Source organism: Protopterus annectens, chromosome 8.part0, assembly GCF_019279795.1.
Source record: "Protopterus annectens isolate FY-2018-M chromosome 8.part0, PAN1.0, whole genome shotgun sequence".
Lineage (NCBI taxonomy): Eukaryota > Metazoa > Chordata > Ceratodontiformes > Protopteridae > Protopterus > Protopterus annectens.
In genome coordinates this window covers 1244151011-1244178039 of record NC_056741.1, presented here as the reverse complement: position 1 = coordinate 1244178039, position 27029 = coordinate 1244151011, and the positions used below count along the sequence as shown (strand labels likewise).

At 38.8% G+C, this 27029-nt stretch overlaps 1 protein-coding gene across 1 annotated transcript in view; it reads right to left on the bottom strand.

Annotated features, from left to right (window-relative positions):
- LOC122809332 (gastrula zinc finger protein XlCGF7.1-like) overlaps positions 1–27029 on the bottom strand; it is a 204234-nt gene that overhangs the window by 147587 nt on the left and 29618 nt on the right. The gene's annotated exons all lie outside the window — the stretch shown is intronic.

Genomic DNA, 27029 nt, shown 5'->3' with positions numbered 1-27029 from the left:
CTAAAGGTTAAGGATGGATCAAGCCATACTCTAAGGTAACAAACAAAAAAACTTGTCTGAAATATTTACTGGTATGGGCTAAAACAGAAAGGAGTCTTTTAGCATGCAGAAATCATGGCCTTTTATTTACTTATTTACTTACTTATTTAGTTATTTTGAAAATTAGCTGAGTCACATGTCCCAAAACCATCTAAATTTCCAAAAATAGTGTCATGCTTGAAAACCATTCAGCTAGGTCATCAGTATGCAGGATGTTGTTAGTACAAGTAGGACGAGAGAGTCAGAGTTAATACATTTGTAATGAGAGACATCCAATATTGGAAAAGGAGAGCTCTGCACTTACTTTCATCTTCAAAGATCTTACTTCTAGCTAATGCTGAAACAAATGTAGGGCATTTACGTCAGAGGCAAGGATCCTTAAATCACAAAGTGGTCTCTTATATGCTACAGAGTATGGGGCTTTTTTCAAGTCCAGGGTAATAGATACGAGTGCCTGCTGAAATTCTGGAGAGCATATCTCTTCAATTTTCAGCACAAGAAATCTGAACAAAGCATAAAACAATGGTGGTGAAGGACAAATGCCCAAAAATATAGGAAGATTTGAAATACTGCTCTTATAAACTTAGAAAATTGTTAGAATAACATGATTTATGTTAGCATACATTTTCTGAAGGATATGAAATCTGAAACTCAAATATTAGTCATTATTTAGTGATATCAGTCCTCAATGATCCACCAGGAAACCACAAATTTCATGAAGAACAAACGAAAAATACAAGGCAAAAATATTGACATGTCTACGAAAATCTGGACAGTTAACAGGAATGTTGGAGAAATGCAAGTGTAGTGTGTGTGTGTGTGTGTGTGTGTGTGTTGTGCCATACTAAGTCACTAACTCCAGTATCTCAAAGTGTTTCCCCTATTCTGAGATATACTTATCTCAAAGTTATTATCTACAAACTAGTAGGTATGTGTTTGGGTATAACATCCACAATGAGAAATACAGCAAAGTGAATCTACCCCATGAAAAAAATGCTTTAAAGGTGTAACAAGAAGTGCTTAAATTGCTGTTTCTGGTAGAATCTCAGTTTAGTTTCTGAGAGTTGCACAAGATGTTCAGTAAGAATTGTTATAATCTTTTCTGTAGTCCATCACTCAGAGAAAAGGTAATGATTTTCAAAGTGTTGCTTCATTTCTGAAACTCTTCTGTCTTGGGAATTCTGGCTGGAAGATAGTAAGACTCCAAGTAGGAACTGGAATGGGAATTACTGCTCCCTATTTCACAACTTCTGGAAAAGCAGCAAACAAAAAAAGGATGAGTGATAATATGCTGCAGTGTGATACTGTTTAAAGTATTACACACTCAGCTCAAATGCATCGGATGAAGCCCTACCTGCAACCCACACAACACAGGTTTGGTTAGTGACTAGGGTACTGGATGTTTGCCTGGTTGCCTGACTCAAGGGGAGAGCGTAATATTTTGTGGGATATACCTCACATTTTACTAATCCCAGTGGTCTAAGGAGTTTCAGTTGCACGCCACCATACAGGCAGGATGTGTCCTCTCACAATATGTCAACTGCACACTTCCACTAGATGATATTCTCATCATGACGGAAGAAGGCATGGTTTCACCAATCAGTGTTACAACTAGCCACAGTATGCAACTTGTTGCTCATCTACTGTTCTCCAAGGTTAATGAAATTCTGAGACTGTTAATGCCAAGAATGTTATTCTTGTTTGGATAATAAAGAAGTTAAATATCTTACACATTATAATGAAGTTGGGAATATAAACCATTATATACTGGTTGCCGTTACATAAGAAAAATATTTATCCACTGATTCCCTGTTGCAGATTGAGTGATATAAATAAAAAACAAATATGGAAACCAGTTTATAATGCCATACAGAGGACTTGTGTCCAGTCAAAAACTAGAGTTGAAAGAATGAAGCATCTTGGAAATGAGTTGAAAATGTCTATAAGAAAAGAAGCCTTTCAATTACCAATAACCAGAGAAACTGAAGGAAAAAAAGGAGGATAAGCAGCTCTGGACCCAACCTTTGTGGTCATTATTTTCATACCAGAATATCCTAACAAAAATGACTGAGTAGTGACATGTGTTTGCCTTTAAATGAAGCAGATACACTGGTTCCAAATGATGCAATAAACTTACCAGGAATACTGATTCTGTGTCGGTGTATCTTTTTTTTCCCCACAAGTGACCAACATTTGCCAACAACTCCTCTCCTTGTTCAGCAAGTGTAGTGGACTTGTTCTAGCCTCCCCTGGTGAGGGGATCGAGAACAATGGTGCAGCATCGTACTTCTGCCTGGGAACGTGCTCCAACTCTCTTTCCTGCAGCAGCCATGTGAGCTCTGCACAGTGTGCATGCACACTTCTACACATGTACACATGTGCATCTTCCTGACTAAGCATTTCCCAGTCTCACTGCTTATAAAGCACTCATGCAATGCATCATAGTCGCAAGCCTAGGCTGCCTCCATCCCCCCAAGACAGGCAAGCTTCCATAGACCACTCACTCCCATCCTCCTATGTGACTTGTCAAAGACCCATGATGCAACTTGAACATGGGTTGTCTGGGCCACAGTAAAGGCTCAGTAAGGACTTCTGCACAATGGGGTCGCTTGTGTCAGTTTGTCTTTTGTTTGAGTTACCCTCCTTTGGGCTATTGCTTGGTCAAATTTGTTAACCAATCAAGATGCTGCAGTTACAATAACTTTTCTAATCATTTTAGAGTAACGCTGACATGAATGCTTATGTGTTATGGTAAAAACTGATCTTGAAGAACTAAATACATCATTATGGTTCTTTTAAGAGGTTACATAATACCACTCACCAGATGCTTATTCTGTGGGCAAGGACAGTTGTTCACTGTAGTTAATGGAACAGGCCCCCCTAACCACCTTCCCTTGAATTTTATAAAGTTTAACAAAAAAGTGACACAACCAAATAATGGTCAATCTGAAATGGCTACAATTATTATTAATAATATTGTTATTGTTATTATGACAAAAGAGTTTGCTTTCAGTCTTCCCATGCACACTGTTCCAGTAAGCCTTGCATGGCTGTCCAACTACATCATGCATCGTGCCAGAGGACTTACTAGCTGAATGAATGAGGAGCATCCTAGTATAACAATATCACATGGTAGTCATTCATTAATGACATATTATTAGAAGCAAATACTACTGTCGGAACAGTAGACAATAATACAAAATGCATCATCAAGGGGAGGGAGGCTGGCCTAATGGTTAAGGTGTTTTGCCTTACCAGACACAAGGTGCAGGGTTTGATTCTCACATGGGATACTTGGCTAGGCTTAAAATGGCCCACACGGGTAGAAAGCTTAATACTAATCTATGAACCTATGCTGGCCTAATGGTTAAGGTGTTTGCCTTACAGACAAAAGGTGCAGGGTTTGATTCTCACATGGGATACTTGTCTCAGCTTAAAATGGACCGCACGGGTAGAAAGCCTAGTACTAATCTATGAATCTATCATAAAGTAAACTTAAAATAAAAGATACAATAATACACTGATTGCAGCTAGCAAATCAATAGCATTACCAGCACATGGACCGAAATCTAAGTTAAGAATAAACAAAAACATATACTTAAATTATAAAACTAAGAAATGTTAGTATAACCTTCACTACACTATTGAAATGCAACAAACAATTAACTGATACAAAAAGATTAAAACCTGCAACTGAAATAGAGTAGAAAGCAAACTATAAGACATTTGAGTCACAAAAAAAAAAAAAAAAAAATGATAGAAGCTACTCAAAGCCCATTCAGCAGAAAAAATTAGTGTAACTATCTTACTCCACTGAAATAAATGTGAAACAATTCAAAACCAAACAAGAAAAAAATTATGTGTGTACTTTACAGTTAAACATAGCACTTTTTTGTTAATCACTTTCCATGTACATATTCCATTCTCTCCAACTTATTTAATGGATACATTCATTCACACTTGCATTTGGCCTTCTGAGATCCTTGTATATGACATGCAATGGATTCCTGGCTGGGACTCCAAGGCAGCGCTCCTTAATTTTACCTTCTGAATTTGGCTTTAGTCAGCTACTTTGAAGTCATCTACAACACTTGAATAAACTCAGGGAAGTACTTGGTAATCCTGTTTCAGCAGTTTTAAATATTTGCATGTATATTTGCTAGATTTTAATCACCTCAGGAAAAATCAACTGACTGGACTAGCTTATTGCACTGTAGAAAAAGACATAAAAGACATTATGCAGTTCAGAGGAAAATGCATAAAATCAGTTTCTTACAGACTGAATCCCATCGCTGCGGAGAATGTATTGGAATGCCCTTACAAAGAGTTTGTGAAGTGAAATAAATAAATAAATACATACATACATACATACATGCGTACATAAATAAAACTGCATAGTACATATATAAGACAGCTCTTCTGGAGAGTAAAAGGGATCGTACTACAGAGGGTATTCAGAAATGTAATGTATTGTACAGTCCTGTCCCAAAACAATATTGCTCAGTGTGGTATGAGGCAGCAATTCAAAAAGTCTGCTATGGCATGAAGGCTCCAACAAATGGTCTAGCTAGATACTGCCACATGCAAATATAGCAGTCTGGGGTATTGATAATATAAATTATTCATGTGCTGTACCCTAAAACTGCACACTGTGCACAGAATAGTGAGGCAGAGTGATTCAAAGACAAACCTTATTGTGCTACTTCTGGGGTGAAATGATGGGAATGTACACTGTCTTTTTACAGTATACACCCAGAAGCAGGACTGTTGGCCCACAGCAGGTAACTATTGTAAGGTTATGTGTACACATGAGTTTAAATGTATTAACAGGTGTTGGAGTGCGGGTGTGCATCAATATGTCCAGTGTTTTGTGGGTTGGTAATGGGAACATTTAACAATGTTGGCATAGTGGTGTTAAGTGTTCAAGTTAGAGTCGTGCAAGTGAGGCATTAACAAGCTTTTGTTCAATGCAACTTGTTCGTGTTTCTATATCACTTTTTACTGCAATAGCACAACTAGAGCTGATCTTCAAAGCACTAGTCGTTCAGCAGTAATAATTTCTTTGAATACTCCTTTATGAAATTAATAGTGTCAGCATCTCATCTTTGTACAAGAAAAGGGACATGCTATGTGTGTGCCTATCTACAAGTCTATGACTGGTAATAAATCACAGAAAGCAAAATAATTAATTTGGGTTAATGAGATATTTCATGCATAAAATTATTTACTATACTGTTGTTTAGTCTGCAACATAACGTTTCCACTAGCTGCATTTTTAATGTAGCCTGCATTTAGAAATTATTGAAAGTGGGAGTTAGGAGTCTGGTTATATTGCACAGAAATGGTGTCTGACTGCATCCCAGGCAGCAGGAGTTTAATTAGTGGCACTGGTACAGAAGGAGGCAGTTAGCAAGGGGAGAGGAGTGAAGGAGCATGGCCCACTTGCTCTCCCAGGGAGTATGAGGGGATTGCTCACACTTATGGCACACTGCATGGCACTATTTCTTTAATGGAGACTGGAGATACTGCCTTCTGCTTGCAGGGGAATATGCCCTTTGAAAAGTGAGAAGAGGGGCCTTGCAGACAGCCAATTACACTCCAGGTCCTATCCCCTGTTCAGATATGGGCAGTTAGAAGTAAAAAACCTCATACCACTCCTGATGGCTGTTGGAATCACAATATCTCATGGCTAATACTCTAATGAGGAGCAATGAATGAGCCAATTGACTGAGGAGGGGGCTTATGACAGACAGATAGTGGGGGCAAAGAGTGGCAAAAAAGTAGGAGTCAGGGAGCATACAAGTGGCAGAAAAGCCTCACCTACTTGAAATTAATTGGTTCAGGTTGTGTTTTTTTTTCATTACTGTATTACAGCTCTCATTTAATTTCAGTGGTTTTCTATCCTGACATCTCTATTGTACTTTCAAATTACTTTCATTAAAAATACTCATTCATCCCTGTTGACATGATTATTTTATTCCATCTGCACATCTAAAGAAAATCAGTTCCGTTTCGGAGGTAACAACATATCATATTTCAGAATTAGAGCCGTAATAAATGTATTTGTAATGCTCACCCCCAGAACCATTTGTATAGGTGGCACATTTCTGTAATCACTTGTTCTGCCAGTGATTGCCTTACACACTGCACAATGAATGGCAGTATGAGAGTTATGCAGAACAACATGGACATGTCTCTGCCAAGTGAAATGACTGCCAGATTTTTCTTCAGTTTGATCTAAAGACTTATATATTAGGCCAGTTCTTCAGGTGTTTTAAAGTCATTTACACGAATGAAAGAATTTGAGGGTACACACTGTTCATAGTTTTGTCTTGAAGGGCCAATAACAATAGAAACTGCCCCATAAGAAAAAGCATTACTGTATAAGGGAGTTCTTAAAAGCTAAATAAAATTTATACTGGGAAACTGTTGAATGGAAATTATCTTTACCAAGTGCCCTATATCTTCCAAAGATTAGTGTTAATGTAATCCTTAATCCCTTCGTAATATTTTACTCGAGGAGAGTTTTGAGCCCAATTACTAATGCCCCTGCAACAAGTTTAGTTTTATTTAGAATAATATAGTTCTGTGGTTCTACAAAAAAATCACAGGTACCCATATGGAACATAAATGTCTGAGTTTCTTCTGTAGAATATTGTAAGATTGAATATACTGTTAAACATCTCAAGTCCATGGCAATGCCCATGGAGCTCAAGAGAACACTATTCCCAGTACTGGTTTCCAAGACGCTACATAGGCAAGCTGTCTGGAAATTTTGGAATAGATTGGTAATGAGACATCTTGAGTACTGTCTATTTTATGATAAGCAGTAAAGTGGAAGTTGTATATTCCAAACTGAGCTGTGCTACACATGGCCGGGTCCTCAACAGCACTACCAATTTCTGACTCTTTTCAGAAAACTGAGGTTCAGAGTTTGGATGTGACGCCTTAGCTGCATAATTAACAGTGAAATTGAAAAAAGTTATGATACGTCATGGTTGTTGGTATGAAAAAATATTAAATGCAAGGATAAAAATAAACATAAATTCACTGAACACAAGAACTGCGACTCAATCCATGATCAAACATGATCAGACAAGCTCTGGAACACAAGAACTGCGACTCAATCCATGATCAAACATGATCAGACAAGCTCTGGAAATAAAGGGAAAGACATTATATGCAATTTTACTAAAATAAAAAATGCACTGATATGCATCTTTTTTGGACTAAATGCAATTAATTTCAACACACAAGAAAAGCAGGCAAAGACATATTACCAGTTTATTAACATATCAGGAAAAATAACACCAAGAATATAAAATAAAAAACTTCTGTATAGTATTGTTTAAAATATTCAGTGATGCTAACATTATCAAATTAATTAGATGCAAAGGCAAATTTATTCATTATTTGTTAATTTACATTTCGTTATTGGGAATGCCCAAACAGAAAATTCAATTTTTAGTGAAGATTCAGGAAAAAAAATCTCCAAATACATATAAAGTACACTGTTACACACAAATATACATATTCAAATGAGATAAATTTTCCATTGCATATACTGATGAGGTTAGAAATGCAAATCTAGATAAGAAAATACAGTTCAGCTATAATTACTAATGCTTATAACAAACAACTGATAGCATATACACAGATGTGAAGCAAAACTAGTGGAGTTCAATTCAACATATTAATAAGTATTTTGATTCTACAATCAGATGAAGAAAATTGGTTTCATTAAGAAAAGCAGAGGAAGCAACCTTATACTTGGATTTATATTCTGCTATAGATAAACTTTTATAATCTGCTGAAATGTTCCTTTAATGCATACTTAAATACATGAATGGCTCTTAGGGATGAACCTTGAACTAAACAAGGAATATCTTCATAGTTTGCCTACATGCTTCATGTAATGCATATCTTCATGACTATGTCAGGATTTGGAGACTTGACAGAAATACTTTGGAATCATAACTCTCAACTGTCCAGATTTTTGCCTCATACTTTTAGTTTCCTCCTCATAATGCTTTTGTTTTTTTGGCAAATCATTGAGGAGTGAAGTCACTAAATAATGACAGACATTTAAATAACGTATCTCATGTCCTTAAAAAAAAATGCATATAGTACAAAACCTATCACCCTAGGAGCTTTCTAGATTTATCAGAGCAATACTTAACATTTGTCCCTATTTATAGGCATCTGTCCCCCCATTCATTTTAGCTTTGTCAAGACTTCTTGTGCCAAGAGGTTGACAGGTGTGCCTGTAATAGTGCACAGCCACTGAGTGGGAGATAAGTGGAGGATACTGTGGTTTGCCCAGATAAATAGTCAAGAGCCCCTTAATGACAGTATGACATTTAAGATGCTTTACTTTCACAGTTACACATCCAGGAGCCAATGGAGTAATGTTTGAAGGCATGGCTAAAGGGGAGTGTTTCTACTTTCTCTTAAAGAAAAAAGTAGATTATTTTGAGCAGTTCTAGTTACTCTCGAGAGCAATCCATCAACTTGACTGTTATGAGATGTGTGTGGAATGACTAGGATAAAGAAACTGAATAATGTAACATGAAGCAAAAATTTGTTAAGATGATGAGGCATGCAGTAGGCTATTTCTAGACTGGAATGGATAGCTAATTTTCCAATATGGTGAACTTTGCAGTTCCAGTGAGCTAAGGGAAATATGGGGAGTTTTCAATGGATGATTTGAGGCAAACATTATGACCCTGTGATAGAACTCTTGCACGTTTCTAGCTGAGGAGAAGCTGATGTTAGTGAAATTTTTGGAGTAATAGGATAAATATGATTCCTGTTGTGACAATGCAAATATGTGGGGCAATATACTCGCATACCCTAAAGAACATTTCTTGTTGGTTTCACTGTGTTATCATTTTGGTGAAGTTCAATGTGTTATCATTTTGGTGAAGTTTGTAAGTGTCAAACTTTGGTTGAAAGTTACAAGCAGTACTTTGGAAGTAACTTTTGTCAGTGGCGTTTCATCATTGCCATGAATTTTAAAGTCAAGAGTATGTAAACTTTGTCAAGGGTTAAGGAAGAGCAACATGGCTTTAGTATTCTCTTTATTAGGTTTTAGCTCCGAATTTTCAATGTATGCCTCTGTAATGCTAAAACCAGTGGTAGCACAGTATAATATCAGACAGGTAATTGGAGGGGTAATATTAGCTTGCACCATTTGCATATTGGATGAGAGGGGGGATTTCACACCAAGTTGAAATCATTCCAGCCACAGCTGCCATTGGCAAAGGAGTTCTCCTTTCTCAGCTTGAATATGGACTCCCAATGTTTGCTTCTGCCTCCAAGAAAAACATTGACAAACTCCAGACTATTTCTAAAAGCACCTTCAGATTCATTACAAACTCACCTGTTTGGGAGCATCACTGTACCCAAGAAAAAGTCAAATTACTGCCCATAAAACAAAGATCTAACCTACTTTTATGATCCCAACACTACAAACTACTTCAGCTTTATACGTTTACTTTTCTTGCAGTTAGACGTCATGAAAAAACCTCCACATGCAAACTTAGACACTACTCACACCCAACACCAACTCTCATTACCCCTATTACTAAACTCTACAACATGGCACATGCTTTCTCCTCGCATGCTCCTACTCTTTGGCAAGCTCTCCCCATCAACATTATGGAAATCAACAATTATTCCAAATTCAGAATGCAATTCAAAAAGCACTTCTTCATCCAAGTCAAATGCTCCTGCTTCAACACAGAATATATCACCTTACCTAGCTCTTTTCTGAGTCTCTTATACTCTCTCAAGATTTACTGAAGATTGACCCACTTTAGAAACTAATGTATATAATGTACATTACACTCTGCTTGACTGTGCAGTGCACTGTGCTTTTTTACTAGAATGTATTTACACGTTTTTTTTTCCTACATAGTCAGAACTACTCTGTTAGTGCTTAAATTTCTCTAATTTGTGTTTGTGAAATGCTTTGTATTTCAACCAGGCTAAGCCAGAAACTGCTCAATATTGATCAGTTCACTACTCTGGTAAACAAATATAAATAAAATAAATAAATTAATAAAATTACATTAACTAATAATGGAAAGAGTAGGAGCCTGAACCGAGTCTTGGAGACCTCTTTGCTCCTAACGAAAGGGCCCTATGGCCTAATGGAAGATGAATCAGTTTCTGACACTGGGGACTGTGGGATCAAGTCCCACCTGGATCAGTGATTCTTTAGCTCTAAAAAACATAGAAAGGGAAACAGACTCTTAACTCTCACATACTTAGTTACAGAAAGGTAAGTACTGGTGAACTGATGTAGCTATATGTTATAAATAACAATATCAAAGGCCCTAGAGAAGTGTACAGAGACTAATCCAACACATTTGCTACTAACGGATTTATTGCAAAGCTAATTTATGAAAGAAAAAAGCATATTGCTATGCAATGCACAGATCAAATCCCATGCTAAAAGTTAAGAAGTACTTGTTGTCACTTAGGTGTTTTGATGGGTCTAATACAAGTGCTTGAAACATAGAACTTCTAAGTATAACTACTCATACATAATCAAAAGTAATCAAGTAAATCAAAGTCAATAAGAAATACAGTAATATGCATACAAAAATAAATTTACTCAAGCTGCACTGAGTTTCATGCAAATGAACACCTGAAAGATTAACACTAAATACTTTTGTACAGGGGCAAGAACCAATCCCTGCATTTCTCATGTGGGGGCATCATCTAACACATCCTTCCTTATATACTTTCACTCTGATTTTGCTCCAGCTGAGAGAATGACCATTCAAAATAAAAAATAATGACAATGGAAACCAAGACTGATCTTTCTCCGGTATAATGCAATATCAGATTTTACATAAAAAAATGTGCATTTTAAAGGCGTGTGCGAGCACACACAGACACACACACACACACACACACACACACACACACACACACACACACACACACACACACACAGACACACACACAGACGCACACACACACCTGCAATAATTACTAGGCAAAATATAGCAACCAAAGATAACCTTGAACAAATATGCTTGAGTAAAAACAGTAAGCAATTCTGATTCATGTACTTGGAGTGAAGGAAACCTTTAGAAACCACCTGTTAATGCTCATTCCTGGTATTTTACACATGGAGGGTACTATTGCAATAGGATGGACATAACAGAGTTTGGTGGAAGCAGCACAAACATTCACTGTGGACATAACTGATTTTCCTAGTTTTGCGTACATAGCCTCCCCTAATGGCTCTGTTTTTGATGATGGCAATATGGATGGGTACTATATCCATGTGGAGTTTTAGATGCTGTGGAAGGAGTTCTCTGGACAAGATATATTATGGCTCGAGTTTTGCCTCTGGGCAACATTTTGCCTGATAATACATGGGTAGTAGATGTGACAGCCTGAGCAGATAAGACAGCTAGATAGATCTGACTGGGGTTGACTTGTAGAAGTAAATTTGTTAACAAAACGTGGTTGCAACTTCTAATGTTGTAGCAAAGAGACAGGATTGTTTGGTGTGCTAGTGCATATTAAAAGAATGAAATAATACTGTACCAGAATTACTTAGAGCTTTACTGATATTCTTATTGTTGAGCAATTAAATATTTATTTTCTCTAACAATTAGTTTATATTTTTCATTGCTCCATAACTGCTTACAATGTGCATATGTTGCATGTTTTTGATAGTCTCTCACAGTTTCCATGAGTTATCATGATGGATCATACATTTCTTTACTTTATGCATGATCAGGGAGATATTTTCTTGCTTTGTCTTCTTCCAAGGGAGAGATGACACAGTGCTGAGTAAATCAAGAAAAAATGTCATTAAAGGAATAAGTATCTAATTGTGATCACGGCTGCTATCAGAATTCAGTTGTAGATGAAAGAGTAACAGTGCTCTACAGGTAAACGTGGCGCAGTAATTACAGTGACCATTCAACATACAGGCAGGTCACAACGTTGTCAGAGATGGGTGCCTTCTTCACTTGTATATATATCTGTTCTAGTGGTTACTACAATGAACTGTGTCAGACTAAACCAGCGTAACTGGCAGAGAATGGTCACCTACGGACTACATCCAACCTATATTAAAGTAACCTAACAGTATGACTTCTTATGCATGTTTTCAGTAATCAAGGACAGACTGATATCTGTAGTGTGCTTTGGATGAATGTAGATGCAATCTAGATGGAGTGTTTTGAAACCACTTATTTTATGTAAAAGTAAGAGGGAATCTATGCATGTAGATACAGTTAGCTGACCTATGTGCCTGTTACATGCTAGCCTATCACTGAAGATAATATGTTCTTGGTTCTTCATGTGTGATACTGTACTTATAAAACCAATATCTAGGGGCACTGTTTCAGTCTCAGTTAGATGTGGATTAAGTCGAAACTCAGTTACTACTAAAATCCTGGGATGGTAGTGGAACATTTAAACATGTAGGTGAGGCAGTTTTTGCAAATAATGTGTGCTAAGGTGGAACAGTTTGGGTGCATGAAGCGAAACTGGTTCAGCTTGTCTAAAGTTGTTAAGCAAATTTGCTACCACTGAAACTGGCCTGGAAGTATGTCCTTAAATCTAAACAGAGAATAGAAAATATGTGCGACTATCTATCTATCTATATATGTGTGTGTGTGTCTGTACATATGGTTCTACTTCATAACAACTCATACCACAACTAGCCATTCATACCACAGCTAACAAAGACAAAACTGTACCATCTTCCACCCCCCCCCCCAACTAAACATACCAACCCCGTTATTGCACTATAGTTGGGAAAAGGGCAAAGTCCACCTTGTTGGCCAACAGTTTACTTATGGTGGGAATGGATTCCACGATCCGGTTGTTTGCTGAAGGGAATTTTCGATGCCTTCATCTCGTCTTCGATATTGTGGTCTTTTGATGTTTTCAGGTAGACTCGTGTGTGTGTGTGTGTGTGTGTGTGTGTGTGTGTGTGTGTGTGTGTGTGTGTGTGTGTGTGTGTGTGTGTGTGTGTGACATATATATATATATATATATATATATATATATACACACACACACACACACACACATATATCTTTTGCAATGGGTAAAGATGACATTAGTCTAGGAAGATGACAAATTAATTTTAAGGATCTGACTACTGTCCTGGGTAAGGGGAGTAAGGATGGTATGTTTTGTGATTTATACCAAAGACAAGGTTTTGAAAGGTGATTTTATCCAGGCTTCTTCAAGAACGGTAATTTTGCTGGGGTAATAAAAGTTAATTGAAATATAGTCTGATACACAGCATTGACAGTCCGTGCTATCATTAGGCTATGTAGGAAAAAGAGGAGTGATAGTTTATTGGATAATATTCCGTTGACGTGTCTCGATAGGGACAAGCTTGTACGAGTTGTTTATAAACTGACTATAGGTATGCATATATTTGTACATGTTTAGTATAGTGGATTATTAAAAATGGAAAAGGCATGTAAGCTATCTTATATGTGGATCATAGGAAGTTACTAGGCTAATGGCCCTAGGGGCCTTACAAGCCTAGCCAAGTTCTACCCTTATTTCCACGATCAGCACCTAATGCCTATGTCCAAGGAGGGACACAGGTGGAACCCTGATGGTGAATTTACAGTTACCCATCCGATTGTCCAGACTGCGTTTGAAGAGAGCCAATGAAGTGCTCTGTTTGACATAAAGTGGGAGTCTGTTCCAAAGGTGTAGTAACCTCGGAGAAACAAATCTGTCCCTGTAGCAGGTTCTATTAATGTCACATAGCAGGTTAAGGTCTTTAGAGGGAGTAAACCATGTACCATTTGACTTACGATATGCAGCATTTTCAATAAGGCAGGGTCAGAGATTGCCTAATATGCATGGTAAAAATCGCCTCTGATTAGTCTGTATGAAACAGAATAAAGTGACAGTGATTTCAGATGATCCACATAGGACAGATGTTGAACACCTTTAATTTTCCTTGTGAGGAACCTTTGTGATTTCTCCAACTGCTGTGGGTGCTTAGAAAGGTACACACCAAAAGGGGGGGGGGTTATATTCAATTATTGTCCTGATGAGGGAAGAGTACAGGGAGGTTATAACTTCTTTTTTCTGGATGCAATGCCCTTACTTATGAGATGAGCAATACAAAATGCCCTTCTTACTACAGTGGAGACATGGTGATCAAAGGTAAGATTGCTGTCAACCTTTGTGCCCAGGTCTCTCACCACTGAATGCGTACTTAGGGCGTGCTATTAATCTGGTATTTAAGCAGGAACATTGCTCTTACCAAAAGGGATGATAATACGTTTTTTTTGCATTGACATTAAAGCCATGACTTTGGCACCAATCATTTGTTTGTGTAAGACCCTTGTGTAGGATGCTGACATCATTTGGAGATTCTATGACCACTCCCAGTTTGCAGTCATCAGCAAAATTTGTCAGCCACAGACCTTTAGTTTTTGCTTGTACTTTAGATAAATCGATTCCGAACAGGTGAGGTCGAAGGACTAATCCCTGTGGAACACCACTGGCTACAGGTCTGCTGTTGCAGGTGGATTCCCCTATTTTGAAGGGTTCATATTATATGATCGAATGCTAGAAACAGCTAAAGATCTATTATCGAACCCAAATGCAGGAAACCACAAAATGGTGAAGGAACGGATCAGCAAATTTTTTCCCAAGGAAAAAAATTTGATGATCCCAAAAAAAAATGCACAGGCAAAATAAAGTAGGGGGCTGTGCCTCCCACCTTAAATATACCAACTCTGAGATCACACCACAGTGAAGAAAACAGCAAAGTCCAGAGAATGGCCTAGTGATTTTTTTTTCCCTGGGAAAGAATTCGCTGATCTGTTCCTTTGATATTCTGTGGTTTCGTGCATTTGGGTTCGACAAATGAACGTTCACTATTTCTAGCATTCGATCATGTAATAGGAACCTACTTTGAATACATGTGTTATATCAGTGACCCAGTTAGTGACCCATCTAAAGATATAAGGGCTGATAACTACCTGGGTGAGTTTGTCAATGATGCCTGAGTCAGAGAGAGCGTCAAAGGTCTTGGCTAAGTCTACGGAGGCTGTACGCACAGATTTCCCCTTGTCCAGGGTCTTGGTGACTGTCTCAAAGAAGTCCACGAGGTTTACCAGTCCTGATCTCCCTTTGACAAATCCAAGCTAGGGTCAAGTGTTTGGAGATTACCTATAACTTTATTTATAAGGTCCATGAAGATAGATCCCGGGTTCAGTGGAAGCACCACCTTTGTGCAAGGTAATAACGGTGGCTGAAAAAGTACCCAATGGTGTTTCTAGTTCTTGTTGAAGTCCTTGTAAGATGCAGCCTGAATTGTTATCAGGTCCCACAGATGCTGTGTTGCTGGCTTTAGAGAGGGCGTCTGTGACCTATTCTTTAGAAATACAAGGTAGGGGACAGGTGGTAGGGATGTCATGGGGTGCATGTGGCAGGGAGAGGAGAGTGAGGTTTTCACAGAACCTGTTGGCCAACAGGCTAGCTATGTCAAAGGGCTCAGTATATGTGGTATCATTAACTACCAATTTGGCACAAATCTGGGCCTTTCCTTTTAGGTTACGGATGTAACTAAAGAATGCCTTAGGGTTATCCTTAGTTGAGGAAGCTAATTTGGATTTGTAGTTTGCTTTGGAGGACTTCACAAGAAATTTGATTTGCTTGTTTAAGCTGAGGAGGTAGTGTTTCCAGTTTAAAGCATGCTCCCTCTTACTCTTAGACAGCAATTTCTTCCTCTTATTATAAAGCCTGTTAATGGCAGTTGTCCATCAGGTATGGCCAAGTCAATGCAGTTATACAGGTATTTGTATAAAACATTACTGAAGAACTCTACATAGTTGCCAACTCCATCTGGGGGGGGGGGAGAAGTGAAGTTATTTATACTATCCCGTAAAAAGGTAATTGCCTGTGGAAAAGGCTGGAATAAACTGCAGGTCAAAGTTAAGGACATCACCTGCATTTTTTTATGGAGAAGTTCACAAAGATTATATTTAACAATGCCATCTACCAAGATTAACTGCACTGTAAATAGAGTCATAATTATGAATGTCATATTGCTAACAGCAAACTACAGCTTTCTTTGTAAGCATTCCTTAACAGCCAAAATTTTACAAGACACTGCCCCTGAATTTGCAGGTAGATATGAATTAGAATATTACATAAAGGCATGAGCAGAGATTGATGAACTACTAATATAGAACCAGTTGGTTAGGTGCATGAAACTAAAAGAGGAAGGCCTTGGTTAAAAATGTGTTTAAAAGGGTTTTAAAATGTGCAAATTCTTGGGAGCAGTTTTACCTCAGCAAGTATCAGGATACATCTGTAGTCAAATTTCTTCTCACAGTATTTTAGAATAATAATGTATACATTTCAGAAGTAAAGTGAGAGCTTTAATGTTCAGAAACTTGCTTTCAAGAAGTAGAATGGAGAATACTCGGATCATTGTATTAATCATGCTCAGGAACTTTTATGTTTCTTAGTTATAGTCATTCTCTATGCGAGTGACAGAGAGCTATACGCTGTTGTGTGAGCCTGTTACAAATGCGGTGAATGTTAACTGCTCTTTAATGAAACATGAGGAGTCATATAGTGTTGCAAGTATCTAAGACAGAGTGTTCAAACAAGCTTCCATATTAACACTGGCCAGAAGATGCTCAGAGGAAATGAGTCTAGCCTTTACCCATTACAGCAACCAAATACATATAATCCTAACTGCTAGACCATAATCCTAGCCACTAGAACAAATGGGGCATAATAATACAGTCATAGTCTTAACAGCAAGCTGATGGTTCATGTACCTTAGTTACTCATCAGCATGCTTCATGTACCTTAGTTACTCATCAGCATGCTTCATGTATCTTACTCATGAGCACGCGTCATGTACCTTAGTTACTCATCAGCATGCTTCATGTACCTTAGTTACTCATCAACATGCTTCATGTATCTTACTCATCAGCATGTTTCCTGTACCTTAGTTACTCATCAGGATGCTTCATGTACCTTAGTTACTCATCAACATGCTTCACATACCTTAGTTACTCATGAGCATGCTTCATGTACCTTACTCATCAGCATGCTTCATGTACCTTAGTTACTTATCAACATGCTTCATGTACCTTAGTTACTCATCAACATGCTTCATGTACCTTAGTTACTCATCAACATGCTTCATGTACCTTAGTTACTCATCAACATGCTTCATGTACCTTAGTTACTCATCAACATGCTTCATGTACCTTAGTTATTCATCAACATGCTTCATGTACCTTAGTTACTCATCAACATGCTTCATGTACCTTACTCATCAGCATGCTTCCTGTACCTTAGTTACTCCTCAGCATTCTTCATGTACCTTAGTTACTCATCAGCATGCTTCATGTACCTTAATTACACTTCTATTACTAAAGGAAGCTGTACACACAAACTTAAAATGGCTGAAAGCTTGTTCAAGGAACTGCACCTCTACATACTGTTACAGTTAAATTTTAAGTTAAATGAAATGCACCTATGACTCAATATCCACACAAAAGACCAAAAATAGACATGTTGGCAAGCAGAGGCATCAGGGCTATTACTAGATCAAGCATCAAAGTAAAAAAAAAAAAAAAAAGAGAATAAAAATATGTAAAGTATTACTAATAAAACAGTGAAAATGTGCAATCTCAGTTTGTTTGTTTTAGAGTTAATTTAATAATGCGGGGCACAAGCTAATGAAAACTTTGCTATTAGGGTGCAATGCAACTACTGACAACTTAATGTAAAGTGGTTTATAGCTGAAGTACTGAAAAGTAAGTGGTTCATTGTTACACAAGTAGTATTTGCATTAATTTCCATAACTAACTATAGTTGTCTACAACAGACTCCAAACTGCTGCTTAATATATCTTAAAGCCATAGACATTTATCACATAATTTGAAAATTATAACTAGTAATACCACAGCACACTGTGCACTCTGTTGTTATCTGTCTGTGATGACATAAAGACATTGCAACAGTACCTTTGTAAAACCACTGGGGTGGAAATGGTGTCTATGGGAAGAAAAAAACTATAATTAATTTAAATACAGGTGCTAAACAACATAGCTCTCAACTTTCCATCTCCAAAATGAGGAACACTGCCTCTCATAATGTGGAACAAATGGGCAAAATGTAAACCACTAATGGCTTACTAACAATTTCATCTAGGAAGCTCGTAGGATAGCTAAAATGTGATAAGTTTTACTTATAGAACAAGTCTTTTAATGAAATAATATGATTCAGTTATATTTACCATTGATATCAGTAAAAATGCTTCTAGCATTAAATGTGTGACAGACCTTGTCAATGTGGAACTTCGAGAAACATGAACTTTTTTCAGACCCCAAATGAGGAACATTCCACGCAATGAGGTACACTTGAGAGGTATGCTGAACAGTACAGTGGAGACTCACAGCTAGGACACAAGTATGTTTATGTACTGATTTATGGCATCATACGCCTTTTGTTCAAAATCATAACATCATAGGAAATTTGTGGCAAACAAGTCTTACGGTCACTTATACCTTGTCAGTGTCCACTCAGACTGTATCCCATCTCATGAGCTGGATTAGGCAAGTCAAGCACAGAGTGAATTTGTGAATTCTCATTTGCATCTAGGGCCTGTCTAAAGGATGATAGTGCTATTATACTGCTTAACCAGCAGGGGGTGTCTGTTCCAAATCAGGGGAAGTACTGCATAATGAAATCTCTGTCCACCATGTTTAATTAATATACCTGTGGTGATTTAAATCCCTGGCTCTACTATTGGTGAGACTATTCAATACGTGGAGATACAAGAGAGCTAGGAACACTGGATCCCTAATGGCCAGGAAGGCAAGGCACAGATCTCCCTTCATGCATCTATAAGATACTGAATAAAGGGATAGTGCTTCCAGTATTTTCTGGTAGCTTAGGGTTCTTAAACCCATGATCTACTTAGCCAGGAACCCTCTGTGATCTTTCTACGTATTTATGTCTAGTTACATACATCCCAAAGGGGGCAGTGTACTCAACAGTTAGCCTTATCAATGCGGAGTATTACAGAACAATGACCTCTTTTGATCTGGATATATTCCCTTGACAATTAGCTGCACTAAGGAGAAGGAATTTCTGACTACTATTGTTACATGTTCATTACAGAGGAATGAATTATCAACTCAAGTTCCAAAGTCCCTCACAGCATTCTTATTTTTAAATGGGATGTTGTCTACACTGTATGCTGGGGGAAGGGTTGTCTACCAAATGTGACACTATTGCAGTTTTTGGCATTTAATTTGAACCCATTTTAGTACATCATGTATTTAGAAGTCCCAGTTGATGGGGGGGGGGGGGGGGTGTCAGAGGAGGACTTGACAATGAGTTCCAGTTTGCAACTGTCTGCAAACTTGATTATTCAGAAGTTTTGGTTCATGAGCTAGAGATTAGAAAAGTAAATGCCAAACAAAAGAGGTCTCAGCACTGAGTCCTGTGGGTCACCATTGGTCATCTTCATTCTCTCTCTGATGTTACACATGCCACTCACACTGTGTGGCTTTCTACGTATTTATGTCTAGTTACATACATCCCAAAGGGGGCAGTGTACTCAACAGTTAGCCTTATCAATGCGGAGTATTACAGAACAATGACCTCTTTTGATCTGGATATATTCCCTTGACAATTAGCTGCACTAAGGAGAAGGAATTTCTGACTTTTAATCAATCTGCTATTTGTCTTACCACATAAGGATTTATTTTTAATGCATTAAGTTTTCTTATTAGGTTAGCATTGGGAGAGGTACCAAATGCCCTTATCAGGTCAAGGTACATCATATTTACAGTAAGCTTACTGTCAACAGATTGCATTACCCTTCTTACTGTCAACAGATTGCATTACCCTTTTAAGGAAGTTAATCAAATTTATTAGACAGGATCTACCCCTGACAAAGCCAAACTGCTATAGATCTAGTATGATGAAATGTTTGATATCATAGTTTATCAAGTCCATTGTAATAAGTTCTATGGCTTTGCAGAGCAGACCCTTCAGGCTGATGGCTCTATTTATTACTCATGGGGTCAGTCACCCTTATGGAGTGGAAATCACTACTGCTCTTAGCCAAATCTCAGGGGAAAACCCTGTGGCTAATCTTAGGTTAAACAATTCAAAGACTGGCTCTTAATGCTTTTTTTACACTGTTTATTATATGGCCAAATATATTATCAGGTCCAGTGGAACAAATATTTTTTAGTCTTGGAAGTTAATGTAAAAACAAAAAAAAAAAACTATATGCCATGTACCATTTGTCAAGTTTAAATGAAATATGAACAGTGTCATAAATAGGATTCCCATACTGTTATGGGCAGACTACAATTTGCTACATGCAGATCCTTAGCAGTACAGATTTCAAAGCATACCATCTCATCGATCAGAACGAACACAACAGCACCAGGAGAGAGTATTGAAGTACTACAAGGCAGCACAAGAACACCTAATAAATTATAGATAATACAAACAGTGCACTTCTTAGTACTGAGCCTGCTGTTTATTGTTATATCTTTTGAACATGTAATTTTCATAGGTTCATAGGTTGGTACTAGGCTATCAGCCCTAGGGCCTATACAAGCCTAGCCATAACAATCCCCTGGCCATTTCTTCCCACAGTATTTACTTCCCTGGACCCCTGTCTAGCAGGGCGACTGACATGATCCCCAGGGTGAATTTCCTATCTCCCATCTAATCATCAAGGTTCCTTCTGAAGAGGGCCAAAGAGGCGCTCTGCTTGACATGTATGGGCAGTCTATTCCAGAGTCTGGGGAGTCTCTGGGTCAGGAACCTATCCCTCCAGCATGTTTTGTTCATTGTTAGATCCCTGGAGCGTGCGTCTCTGAGGGATTTCTTTAAGTGTAGCATGTCCAAAAGCTCTGGGTTTGACATGGCCTTGTATGTTAAAGAAGAGATCGCCTCTGAGTAGACGATATGTGACAGAGTATGGTTGGAGTTTTTATAGACGGCCAGCAGAGGGCATCTGCTTTAGGCCTGTAATACTTTTAGTGAGGCATTTCTGCGGCCTTTCCAGTTGTTGCAGATGTCTTGAGAGGTACATACCAAACGGGGCATTGTATTCTATAATGGGTCTAATGAGGGATGAGTACAGTGGGACAATGATCTTCTTTTTTCTGGATGAAAAGCACTTAGTGATGAGGTGTGCCAGCAGAAGGATTTCCTGACTGTTGTTCCGATGTGGTTACTGAAGGTGAGGCCACTGTCCACCTGTGTCCCCAAGTCTCTTATCACACTTTCGGTGTTTAGTGTACTGCCACCTATGTGGTAATTCATAGGTACATGTTTTTCCCAAAGGGGATAACTAGACATTTCTTGGCATTGAGCTTGAGCCCATGGCTCTGGCACCAAGCATCTGTTTCTGTAAGGCCCTTTTGTAGAATATCCACATCATTTGGGGATTAAATAATGGCTCCCAGTTTGCAGTCATCTGCAAACTTTGTTAGCCAGAGTCCCTTAGTGTTGGCCTGTACTTCATAGAAGTAGATGCCAAACAAGAGCGGTCCCAGGACTGAACCCTGAGGTACTCCACTTTTTCACTTGTCTGGAGCTGGATTTGGAGTCGGCTACATTTACAGTGTCTGTTCTGTCAGTAAGCCAGTTGGCAACCCATTGAGTGACATAGGGATTAATACCCAGCTTAGTAAGTTTATCTATGATTCCAGAATGGGGGATGGTGTCGAAGGCCTTGACGAGTTCCAGATAGGCTGTGTGGACAACCTTACCCTTGTCCACGGATTCGAAGAAGTCAATCAGGTTCAGGAGACAAGATCGGTCCTTCACGAACCCAAACTCCGTGGGGTCCAGTGTTTGAAGGTTGCCAATGTCTTTGTTTATAGGTTCCATGATAATACGTTCCACGCCATTGCAGATCAGGCTCATCAGACAGATGGGGCAGTAGTTCCCGGGATCCAAAGTGGATCCCCCCTTGTGGAATGGGATAACTGTAGCTGTGCGCCACTCAGTGGGCATGAAGCCTAAGGTGAGGCTATTATTAAACATGACACTTAGGTGAGGTGACAGGTCATTTTGTAGTTCATGTAGTACACAGCCTAGGATGTTGTCTGGTCCCATGGATGCTGTATTCTTAGCCTAGGAGAGTGCATTTTTTTATCTGCGTGGCCGTTATTACTGGAATTTGGCAATCTTTCGGTATTGAGATGGCCCCTTTAGGGGGTGAGATGGGGGTGAAGTTTGCACTGAATCGATCTGCCAGGATATTGGCAATATCCTTGGGATCAGTATATTTAATGCCATTCTGTTGTAGCTCAGAACAGATCTGAGCATTGCCATTTAGATTCTTGACATAGCTATAGAATGCCTTGTGGTTGTCTTTGGAATCTTTGGCAATTTTATTTTCGTAACTAGCTTTGGAGGATTTTATGAGGGATCTCAGCTTCTTATGGAGGTTTAAGAGTTTTTGCATCCTGGGATTTTCCTCTTTTCTGCAACCGTTTCTTCCTTTTGTTGTAAAGTTTGTTTATGGCAAGAGACCACCAGATTGGCTACCTTTTTTTAGAGGAGAGTGTCTTGGTTCTCTTGGGGATGGCACAATTCATGCACGAGTGGATGTGCTCGTACAGTGCTTTAGTGTAGGATTCAGCAGTCGAACTTTCAGTTCCTGTCTGCATGGGTGTCATGAAGTTTGTCACTTCTGACTTGAGTAGCAGGAAGTTGGCTTTGGAGAAGTTTTTTTATGGATGTTTCCTTACTGGGGGGCAGGGGGTGGGATGTGGATGTCAAGGGTGATTAGCTTATGGTCAGACCCGACCCTCTAGGGGGTGACCATAGGTGTGGAGCATCGATTTCACATGTTGGTAATGACCAGGTCTAAGATATTGGATCCCCTGGTGTGAATAAGGATTAGTTGATACAGGGCATTAGAATTTATAAATTCCAAGGACCGTTGGGCAAAGGTGTTGGTACATGAGTAGTTTTCCCAGTTAATAGCAGGGTAGTTGAAATCACCCAGTATTAGGGTGTTTGGTTGTATCTTAATATTTTCCAGTATGTTTAGAAAGGTGTAAGGAGGATCTTGGGGCATGGTGGGGGATCTGTAGCAAGCTACAATTTGGACTGCAGTCTTACCAAGTGTTAGTTGCACCTGGAGAATTTCAGGCACATTGTGTTGGGCAGCTAGCCTGGTGTTGTGAATATCCTTGGTGAATATGGACACTCCTCCAACTTTAGTGTTTCGGTCCTGATTTGTTGGCCGAAAAGTGTGGTAAGAGTTGTAGCCTGGTATTGCAGGAGTACTCTCTGGAGTCTTGAACCAGGTCTCAGTTACTGCACAGATATCGATGTTCTCCATTTTTAGGAGTGCCTCGAGAGAGTGCATTTTGAGGTTTAGACTTCTAGAATTGAGTAGCATTACCTTCAGATTTTGCATGCTTGTACCTGTTACGGTGGTGATTTTGTCCTTTGAACTGCCTAAAAAGGCACTATAGGGGTGGCAAGAGCCTTAGCCAGTAACCCAAATCCCAGGGGCAACAGGTGCAGACCATCTCTGGCAAAGCATCATGGTCTGTCGATCATGTCGTCCCAGGTAGATAGATACTGGATCCCCTTTGAATGACACCAGAAGCTTAGCTAATTGTTAAGTCAATCATTTTGTCCTTATACTGTGGTATAATTCTGGGCGAAGGCAGGATGGTACTCAGGGCTAGGGTCATACCTGCCTGGGTCACATGCTCTGAGAGCTCTTCCATGTCTCTTTTCATGTAGTCCAGGGAGGTACGTCTGAAGTCTTTCACTCCAACATGGGCAATGAGAGTCATATTTGTACCTGTTGTGGAGTGACTTGAGTGCATGCATTATGTGGTGGATCCTGGCACCCAACAGGCAGCTGACTGTAATTTTCTCCTTGTTCAGCCTGGTGAGTGGGACATCAGTGTGCCTGACTATAGTGTCACCTATGACTAAAGTGTTGGGTATGTTGTCTTGCTTTAGGGGCTGTTGTTGGGTGGCACACTGGTGTTGTGAGCTATGTGACACTTTGGCTGTGACTGGGGTTTGTTTGTGTTTCAGTTTCAGAGGTCCTTGTTGCTTGAGCAGGTTAATGTTACGATCCTCTGCATATGTGGGTTTAGTGTTGCTGTGTGTGGGTGTTGGTGGTGTGGGTTTAGAAGGGCTATGTGTTGCTTGAGGTGTAGTGCGGGTGTTAACCTTCTCCTCTTGACTGTCTAACACAATCTTGGGTGGAGAGAGCTTTCCTTCCAGTTTGGCTATGTAAGTGCATCTCTCGCAGGTTGTAGTGTTGGGTGGTAGGAGGAGAGGGTTGTCTGTGTACATGAGGCAATTGCTGCATTGCCCCAGTATGCCCAGATTCACCAGGTGGATAGGAGAAATCACTGGAAGCTGACCCTTGGACATGCCTGGTTTGGTGCTTTTTTTTTTTTTTGTAAAGTACAAGAGATGCTTTCCCTTAGCAAGGTACTTTGCAATCATAGGCTGTTTAGTGCCTACGATTAATTTCTCCTTATTAACAAGGAGAGTTGAGAGCTTGTATAAGTTTAAGACTTCCTAGTGCTTTCCAGCAGGTTTTAAAGCAAGTGCTAGTCACAGGGATGCTTAAAGGTAAGATGAAAAAAATGGTTTATCCTAAACACTGCAGTGTGCATTAGAGGAGTTAGATGTGAATGTAGGTAACTTAAGTTTTACCTGTCTAAAAGTTTTAGTGGAGAGTCACTATTTTTAAAACAGCAAGCTAGATTGAAAGGGGGTGGTCACTTTTGTATTCTGGTACTATGGAATACAGTAGGATGGCCAATACATTTAAATAGTTGAAGGGGAGTGATTTCACAAAATGATAATTTTGTGCTTACTCACACAAGCCAGTAAAAACAGAGAGGAAATGAGATATATGGCCAAATTAACACAAGGGGAAGGCAACTAGAAAGACAGTGGTATTTAAGAACACTACAGTAACCAGGTGGGAGGGTGGGGAAAACATTTCTGCCTGACTCACAAGAGACAGAGCTGTGGTCTCTTTTCAAATTTTAATATGCAGTTAAAAGCAGAATACAAGTAAAACACAAGGTAAATAAAATAAATCACAGTATTCAAAATAGGCAAAGGCAATAAAGTAATACAACAAATAAAAAGCAAACTAACCTTTCCCTCAAAAGAAAGTGTAGCAGAGTCTGGGTGAGCCTTTCTAGTAAAGCTCACTTTCTTCTCTTTATTCCAGCATTTAACAAGTGACGGAGTCTGACTCACAACCATTTAACTCTAAGGGCAAAAGTATTACAGACAGCTAACTGAAACACATTGTGAAATCATAAAAACTTAAAGCCGAAGCAGTGAAGCAGTATTTTCCTTAAATATTAAAATATGCCTACAAAAGTAAAAATATAACCTTCATATCCCACCCCTAATACACCTAGAAAATTAAAACATAACCTCCATATCCCACCCCTTTACTAAATATACTAACTCCAAGGCTGAGTAATTTGGGTTAGGTTGCATTTTGTTAAATCAAATAAATATATAAAAGTTGCAAAGCAATGCTTTGCACATTCAGTAATCCCATGAAAGTCTGTTTGAGCATGATACCAAGAAGTAGAGTCCCCCTGGTGGTTTAGAGGGATAAGGCCCTTACTATGGCCCATAGTATGACCAGGGTTCAATTAGGTCCTCAGGTTACTAATGGGAGTGGCAAGAAAGGGATGGGCATGCCTGTCCTAGTTAGAAAGGCACTTACTGATATAAAGGGAAGCATGGTCTAAAGTGGGGAGTTGCCCTCAGAAACAATCAGTGAGCATGGGTGGCAGGGAATGGGAGTGGATAGGGTATAAACAAAAAAGTCCCCCCCTCCTTATATGGAAATGACCTGAGCCCCCAGGACAATGTCAGGATCCACAACCAGCCTCAGCAATACCAAAGTTAAATCCAGGAGAATAGCTGGTAGATGTGATGTGGACGTGAGGCAGTCGGGGCCCGGCCAGTAAAGAGGAGGTCTCAGGAAACCAATAAAGAAAGACACCAAGAAGTATAAAAACATTGTCATTTTATTTGTTTTACTGACTGACATTCATTGATTGTGAAGTAATATATTTTGTTGAGAGCAAGAGCAATTTCAGAAAAAACACTGCTTTGGTCTTTTACTTTAAGAAATTGTGGCAAAGAATTCTGAGTTCCAGTCATCTCTATGATTTCTTTCAGGTGTGGGTATGATGCCTTATATGTGTACTTCCTTTTAACTCCCAAAACTCATGGCATCATGATATTTTTGGGGCTGAATTCTTTACCCAAGTGAATTATCAATTAATACTAGAAAGCATATGAAAGGACAAGGTTTAAAAAACACACCAATATTGTTAACCAGTGATGCAGTGCAGTGGGGACATTAGCCACTATTGGTCACTTACTATTCATATTTACATTCTTATAAATCGAGTGAGCTATGTATTACTGGGAGCATACTGTGGAATGTCATGGTGGGAAAAAATCACACCATCTCTGTCCCTGTATAATGCACTATACAGCAGCTATTACTTATTTGCTAGTAATAATAAAACCATGCAGCATTTCTATATGAGCATTAATATTTTCCAAACCGGTTACTTATAAACTATACCCAATATCAGCTGAAACCTTCTTTAGTGAAGAAGGAATTTGTCACTGGCATTTGTTCTTTAAGTTGTACCTACTGACTATTATTTAAACAGCTACTTTTCCAAACAAGCATAATAATTCATATGAATCTAAACACTTCTTGCTGTCACATTACATTTTTGCATATGACACCAAGTCTGGTTTGTACAGTTTCCATGACATGATGATCTGTTCACAAAAATTTTTATTACAGTACTGATGGAAAGAGTGTGGATAAACTGAATTCTGTCCTGAAAAAGGAGACTTTTTGGTTGAAGACACTGAAGTATGCACTGTTTCAGAAAATTATCAAGAACCTTTGAATATGC